The 7,792-nt window shown below is 39.6% G+C and overlaps 1 protein-coding gene across 1 annotated transcript in view; it reads left to right on the top strand.

Annotated features, from left to right (window-relative positions):
- Window positions 1–4,860: 4,860 nt before the first annotated feature.
- The window catches only part of pdzk1 (PDZ domain containing 1), a 32,373-nt gene continuing 29,441 nt past the window's right edge, over window positions 4,861–7,792 (top strand). The window contains exon 1 of the mRNA XM_048598108.1: window positions 4,861–4,967. The gene's annotated coding sequence lies outside the window, so the exon portion shown is untranslated. The remainder of the gene's footprint in view (window positions 4,968–7,792) is intronic.

Here is a 7,792-nt window from a genome sequence, read left to right as displayed (position 1 = left end):
CTCTGACAGTGCAGCGCTCCCTCAGTACTGACCCTCTGACAGTGCAGTGCTCCCTCTGTACTTACCCTCTGACAGTGCAGTGCTCCCTCAGTACTGACCCTCTGGCAGTGTTGCTGTCTCTGTCAGCTGTGAAGATATTTAACAAGGTGACATATCAAAGCTTACCAAACACATTAAGAGCTCATGTGCTAGAGGGTAACACATTGGTCTGGAGTTAGGATCGGTTAGTTAATAGGAAAATAGGTCATTTTCGGGTTGGCAAGCGTAATGAGTGGAGTGTCACAAAATATCAGTGAAAAAATCAGTCTGAACTACTAACAATCTGTCTAAATGACTTGGATGAAGGAGCCGGATGTATTGTTGCTAAATTTCCAGGCAGGTAGACAAATAATTTGTGAAGAGGATAAGGAGTCTGGCAAGGGATATAGATGGGTTAAGTTAAGGGGCAAAAATTTGGCAGATAGAATATCATGTAGGAAAGTATGAACTTATCCACTTTGGCAGGAAGACTAGTAAAGCAATATTTTATTTAAATGAAAGGAAATTACCTAACTGAGATACAAGAGATCTGGGTGTTCTGGTACACATTTACAAATAGTATGTAGGTACCACAAGTGCTCTGGAAGACAAATGGAATGTTAGCATTTGTTATAAGGCAAATAGAATCTAAAAGTTTGGAAACTTTGTTCCAGTTATACAGAGCATTAGTGCGAACACATCTAGAATACTGTGAACAGTTTTGGTCTCCTTATCTAAGAAAGGACATAATTGTATGAGAAGCAACTCAGAGAAGGTTCATTCAACTGATTACTGGGATGAAGGGGTGATCTTATGAGGAATGGTTGAATAGGTTGGATCTGTATACACTGGAGTTTAGAAGAATGAGAGGTGATAAGACCATAAGACCATAAGACATAAGAGCAGAAATTAGGCCATTCAGCCCATCGAGTCTGCTCCGCCATTCAATCATGACTGATAAGTTCCTCAACCCCATTCTCCCACTTTCTCCCCGTAACCCTTGATCCCCTTGATAATCAAGAACTTATCTGGCTCAATCTTAAATGTACTCAATGACCTGGCCTCCACAGCCATCTGTGGCAGTGAATTCCATAGATTCACCACTCTCTGGCTGAAGAAGTTTCTCCTTATCTCCACTCTAAAAGGTCTTTCCTTTACTGTAAAGCTGTGCACTCGGTTCCTAGTCTGTCCTACCAATGGAAGCATCTTCCCAACATTCACTTTGTCCAGGCCATTCAGTATTCTGTAAGTTTCAATTAGATCCCCCCTCATCCTTCTAAACTCCAATGAGTCTAGTCCCAGAGTCCTCAAACGTTCCTCATATGTTAATCTTTCCATTCCTGGGACCATTCTCGTGAACCTCTTCTGAACCCGCTCCAGGGCCAGTACATCCTTCCTGAGATATGGGGCCCAAAACTGCACACAATACTCCAAATGTGGCCTGACCAGAGCCTTATAAAGCCTCAGGAGTACATCCCTGCTTTTATATTCAAGTCCTCTCAAAATAAATACCGACATCGCATTTGCCTGCCTGACTACTGACTCAACCTGCAAGTTAACCTTGAGAGAATCCTGGACTAGAACTCCCAAGTCTCTTTGCACTTCAGACTTCTGAATTTTCTCCCTATTTAGCAAACAGTCCATGCTTTTATTCCTCTTACCAAAGTGCATGACCTCACACTTTCCCACATTGTACTCCATCTGCCACTTCTTTAACCACTCTCCTAACCTGTCCAAATCCTTCTGCAGCCTCCCCACCTCCTCAATACTACCTGTCCCTCCACCTATCTTTGTATCATCTGCAAACTTAACCAGAATGTCCACAGTTCCTTCATCTAGATCATGATCTTTTTGAAACTTTTAAAATCCTTGTATTTGACAAAGTCTTTACCAAATCTTGCTTCCACAGCTCCTTGGACAGCTGTGCTTGCCGTATCCTGAGATCCACACTCAGTGCCATGCATCGCCATATGCACACTTTCGACCTCTCTCTCCATCAGCACCACCTCACACTGGCTCAGAGTTGTCCTGCGCCCCCAGTTTCACTTCATTCTCTGGCTTATTCAATGTTCTAAAAAGAAAGGTTTTCTTTACCTTTCAGACGTTAAGGAATGCAAGCTGGAACAACTCAGAGGTACCACATTCATCTGGAACTGTTCCCCCTTCCCTTCCCTCTGACTCCATCCTTTCTCCTGACACCACCTCTTGTTGGCTATTTACTATCCCTTCTGAACTTCCGTTCTTTAATGCTGAACATTCCATACTCAGTAAAGATCTTAGTTTTATCCCTCTGCGTCCCCACCTCATCCAACTGCTAGATAGGTCTTCAGCACTTTTCATTCAAACCCAACACAATATGCACAGCACACTAGTGTCTACCCTTGGGAGTTTGACATTTGATGGACAGGGCAGCTTTGATGCCCCCACTGGCCTCTGGTTAAAATCATCCTGTGCCTCTGTAAAACAAGTTGGCCCTCCTGTTAACTTATGGAAGTTAGTTTTTAATTCTGCTGGCCAAAAGACAAGGTCCAAGACCTTCGTAATTTTTGATGGTGCCTTGCTCAAGGAGCAAGCAAGCAGTACAAAGGAAAATGCGCCTCTCTCTCTAGTCAGTACTGCATGCTGCTGCAAGTATCTGAATTTACAATTCACGTGCTTTAGAGGTATAATTTCTAAATTAGGAATTGATGTGTTAGATGTAAGATGAATGAAACCATCCAACTGAGAAACAATATTGAATTAAGTGGCAATTCAAATACATATGGTTAATCACTGATTCACAGGAGGCCTATAATTATTTCAGTAAGGGATTTAAATTATTTGCCTAGTTCCCAGATCAAAAGATCCAAAAGCACCTTTGTAAACAATGGAGTTCCTTGATTGAACCAACAAGTCTACTGAAAAGGGTTATTAACTCCATCAGGGAAACAAATCATTCATGACGGTGCCAGAATGTAAGGGGGTTTTGAAAATAAAAGATAACTAATTTATATTACATTTTGGAACATGCCAAGTATATCACACTGCCAAGTTGATATTCTGTGGGGCTTATGGATATTTGATTATTTTCTGGTAAGTTTGCTCAAAGAAGACAATCAACATTTCAACTTGGAAACAGAAGGATACAAGTGCAACTTACTGGGGAAAGGAACAAAAGAGATAAATGTTAGCCAACTTTAAACGGAGAAAATAGCACTTTATCATTCATCATGTAGAATGCAGGTTGGAGCTTCTGCTCAGTTAGGAGGCAAAGATCATGAAGGAAAAGAGGCTGAAAGATTTGCCTATATAGAACTGAATGAAGAAATCTATATTGGCCTTTATAGGATACAGGTTGAAGAAGGCAGAGAATATGTTAAAGAGAGAGTGTCTGCGATAGGGTTAGGTGTTGGAAAGTGGGACTAAGAGCTACACAGGAGTTTAGAGCTATTAGGAACCAAGGCATTGAGTATGCATGCTGTGAATGCAAAGTGCAGGGTCCAAGCTGAGCTGTGAAGTTCACAAGAATGAGTTTAGAGGAAAAGTTGGAGGATTTCTTGGCCAAAAGCTAATGAAAGAATCCCTATGAAACCTCACACCTTAAAAAATACCGGAACACTGAGAAGAAATTAATTTCAATTCTGTCAAGCTGTGACATACTTGGTTCGAATTCTAAAGGAGAAGTGAATGAATCCACAAGATCCCATAATGTGACATAATGTGTTTAATAATAATGAAACTCATGTATGGAATTAGGAAGCAAAAGGGGAACTGTGTTGTCTTAACAAAATAGAGTTCCAAGTAAGTCATGAATGCATTATGATCTTTATACATGTGGAGTAAAGTGTATTTTGGTTTCAAATATGAAATCCTGTGCATGTTTCTTTCAGTGAATCACTGGGTGCTTGAATTTTTCTTTAAACATTAACTGTCTCTATGGAGATTGTCACATTACCCAGACAAATTCACTAACTATGATGGAATGAGGTGGAAGAGCAAATCAGTATCATTGTAAACAAAAATAAAGATTGCTGGAAAAGCTCAGCAGGTCAGGCAGCATCTGTGGAGAGAAATTAGAGTTAACATTTCGGGTCACTCAACCTGAAATATTAACTCTGATTTCTCTCCACAGGCGCTGCCATACCTGCTGAGCATTTCTGGCAACCTCTATTTTTGTTTCTGATTTACAGCATCCGCAGTTCTTTTGGATTTTATTCAGCATCATTATATCCTGGATCAGCGCAGGAAGAAGTCTCATGATCTCATCAGAGCTACAAATGTGAGACTCCCCTTCAAAGTTTCCCCAACTCTCTACTTTGCTTCAGCAACAGCAATATTTTCTTCCACTTCTACTCCACACTACCCATAACTGCCTGTCAATCACAATGGACTCTTCACTGTCTGTACCTGCATATTCCGCTAATCACAACTATTCCCCTCATGTCAACACTTGTGTGTCCTTTTCTCTCATATCCTTCTTTATGTGAAAAGAAAGATTGAATGATGTTTCTGAATCAATGCAGTATTCTGAGGCATCCAGTTCTGGGCAATTTATAAGCTGCCAAACATTTTCAAAATCCCTTCAGCAGGTTAGAGACTAACCCAGTAGAAAAAAGCTTGCTAACCTAGAGTGACACACAGTCACTTAGTTATGACAGTAAACAGTAAAGAGCTTTACACAGTGCCCTAGCCAAGTGGGAGTTTGGTGGTCACATTAATTAGTACAGATTTATTGTTATTGGAATTTCACAAATAAACATTGCCTAGTAAAGAGTTCATGGAAGCAGTCACATCAATTAAATATTGGACACAGTGATAAAGGGAATGTATCGGCATTCCACAATATGTCGAGTTCCCCGCTGAATTGTTCAACCTTTTAACCAAACCTTGATCAAAGTCCATAGGTGTAGATTGCACCTACAAAAGAGAACATTCATAGATTCACTAGCAACTGAACCGACCAGAGTTTGGTAAGCACTTTTTGTGAGCATTATTTTGCCCTGAATTAATTTTTGGATAGAAATATGGCTCGAGTTTAATTGTCAGCAGCAAACATCGCAATATAACTAGTGTCCCCACATTCCCCTGTGTCTGTTTTAATCATTTGACATATTGCTAATCTGTATTTTCAATTTCACTGCTGTTCAAATATTGACTGCAATCATCTACTATTCAGGTTTAATTGAATAAGCAGGTAAATAACTTTTCATTACAAATTATACTCCTTCAGTGCAACTTAAGTAAAGCAAAAAAAGTACAGACACCTTGGAATTCTCAGTGCATACAACTTCCTGTTGAAATGACTTTTCTATAATAACGTTTTATAGTCCTGGCTCAATTTTTCAAACTAATATAATGCAACAGTATTTATTTAAGTATGATAACTTACTTCTGAAATAGTATTCTGCAAATGGGATGATCAATAAATATAAATAGTTTGTTAATTACTTAAAGTAATTATGTAGAGATATAATATTACTTATTTGGAGTCAGACATAGACATAATCTACTGAATTGTCTCCAACTGGGCTGTCAGAATTTGTGATTAGGAGATTCACACAGATTTTAACTGAAATCTTTTTATGTTAGCTGTGGTCTTGTCCCTGAACCAAAGGCAATATCTAATCGCAATGGTTTTATACTTTATTTTTGGTTACATCAATAATGCTGTTTAAATTAGAGATGGCATTAGTACAATAGAGAGGAATGACATATGGTCAGGAAACCAGAATGTCGAAGTAGTTTAGATAGTGATGACATATGATAAAGGGAAGAAGCCACTTAAAGGAGTGGTATACAGACTTTCTAATAGTAAATACACATAAGATGGTAAATATAGGAAGCAATCATATGAGCATGTTAGCAAGGTTTGGCAACAATCATGGGGAATTTTAATGTAGGTATAAACTGGAAAATTGAATGGGCAAAGATAGGCTCAACGAAGATTTCATAGATATTTTTCAGGATGGTTTCTTAGAGCCGACCAGAGAGCACGCAATACTAGATCTGGTGTTGTGCAATAAGATAGGATTAGTTAGTGACTTTGAAGTGAAAGTCCCAATAGTTATTGATGACCATAATATGATTGAATTTTACATTCAGTTTGAGAGAGAGAGAGAGAGATAGAGAAAGAGAGAGAGAGAGAGAGGAGTGGGTCCAAGACTAGTATTTTAGACAGAAACAAGGGTAATTATGATGATAAGAAAGTAGAGCTAACTGAAGTGAACAGGCAAATTAGGTTAAGAGGGAAATCATGTTTAATCAATCTGTTGGAGATCTTTGAGGAAGTAACACATGCTGTGGATAAAGGGGAGCTGGTTGACGCAGCAGACTTAGATTTCCACTGCAACTCATAGAGATATAGCTGAAACTGAAGGAAGTCTCTCCCAAATCGGGAATTTGCCTATTTTCAGTGGCATTAGTGGAGGCCAATACACTGATGTGAAATGGTTTAGGTTCCACAAGTATCCGAGACATTGATACCAATCTGCCAAGAATTGAAATTATTCTTTATTACAGACTGACCTTTTGATCGGAGAGGTTAAGATCCATCAGCTGATTTGTGAGGGGAAGGTGGGAGTAAAGATGTTTTCCAAGGAGGAGGGGCCCACGTTTATAGCAGGTATAGGCTTCCACCAGTAGCAGCTATGCCCACTTGGTCCCAAAAGCTTGGGAATGCCTTCTATTCATTTAGAAATCTCCTTAAAACCTACCACACTTTTTCTAATACACTGTATGTGATTCAGGTGTCAAATATTGGTAGGTAATTACTTCTGTGAAGCACCTTGGGACTACTTACAACCTTAATGATGATGATCAAATGTGAATTGTTGCTCAAGATCTCAAAATGTGCAGGGGCCACTATTCCAGGCTACCGGGTGATACTGGCAGTGATCTTGAGTCTAGCTTTTTCAGGTAAACCCACATTCTCTACGCTGTATGGTAATCTTCATTTGAAAGACCATTCCTCAACGTCCATGTGGCCTCAGTGTGGACTGGTGTTGCCAATTCTCAAAATTGGCCTGGAGTCTCCAGAACACTGCTGGGATCGAAAGCCCTGAGTAAAATCACTGGGACATTTAAAAAAAAGAGGGTGCACTTTCATTCACGCAAATGTGATCCCGTCCATCTGGCTATTATTGGAGACGGGAGAAAATGAACAGATATTTGACTAAGAGCCAAGCATCAACCTGTCAGATCACACAGGAGTCTGATTGGTTGGTGGAAGGATAATGTATTAGGTGAACAACTGGCCAATGACAATACTGTGATGTGGAAAAAAAATGTATTTTTAATCAACCTAATCAGAGTTGCTATCACACACCTCTGAAGCAGGTCAGACTTGACGCTAAGCCTCCTGGTCCAGGGTAGGAACACTATCATTGCACCACAGGAGGGTTCCATAACATGGATGCAGTGATGAAATTTTAAGACGACATTGGTAAACCCCAATATGGATTGGGAGTGAATTTCAGCTCACTGGGTCTGGCAGTCATCATATCATGAGTGTAAATGGCATGAAACAAAATATATATATTCAATTCACAAGGGGCAAATTAAACTTCTTTCTGCCACCCAGATGTTAGGGTGCAATTTCGTTTGCTGAGTGAACAAGAGTTTCTGATGAAGTTACAATGATCAAGAGGTGGGGCAATTTATCCTTCAGTATCCAGTCATGTGTGAGATGTATATGGGCATGATAGTTGTATTAATAGTCACTACTCAAAATGATGACACATGGTTTGGTGTGTATTGTAATACAGTGTGTATACTTACTAAAATTAGCCTATATTTT

This window comes from Rhincodon typus, chromosome 6 (genome assembly GCF_021869965.1).
Source record: "Rhincodon typus isolate 14 chromosome 6, sRhiTyp1.1, whole genome shotgun sequence".
NCBI lineage: Eukaryota > Metazoa > Chordata > Chondrichthyes > Orectolobiformes > Rhincodontidae > Rhincodon > Rhincodon typus.
Note: the sequence above shows the minus strand (reverse complement) of the source record. Positions and strands in the feature narration are given on the sequence as shown.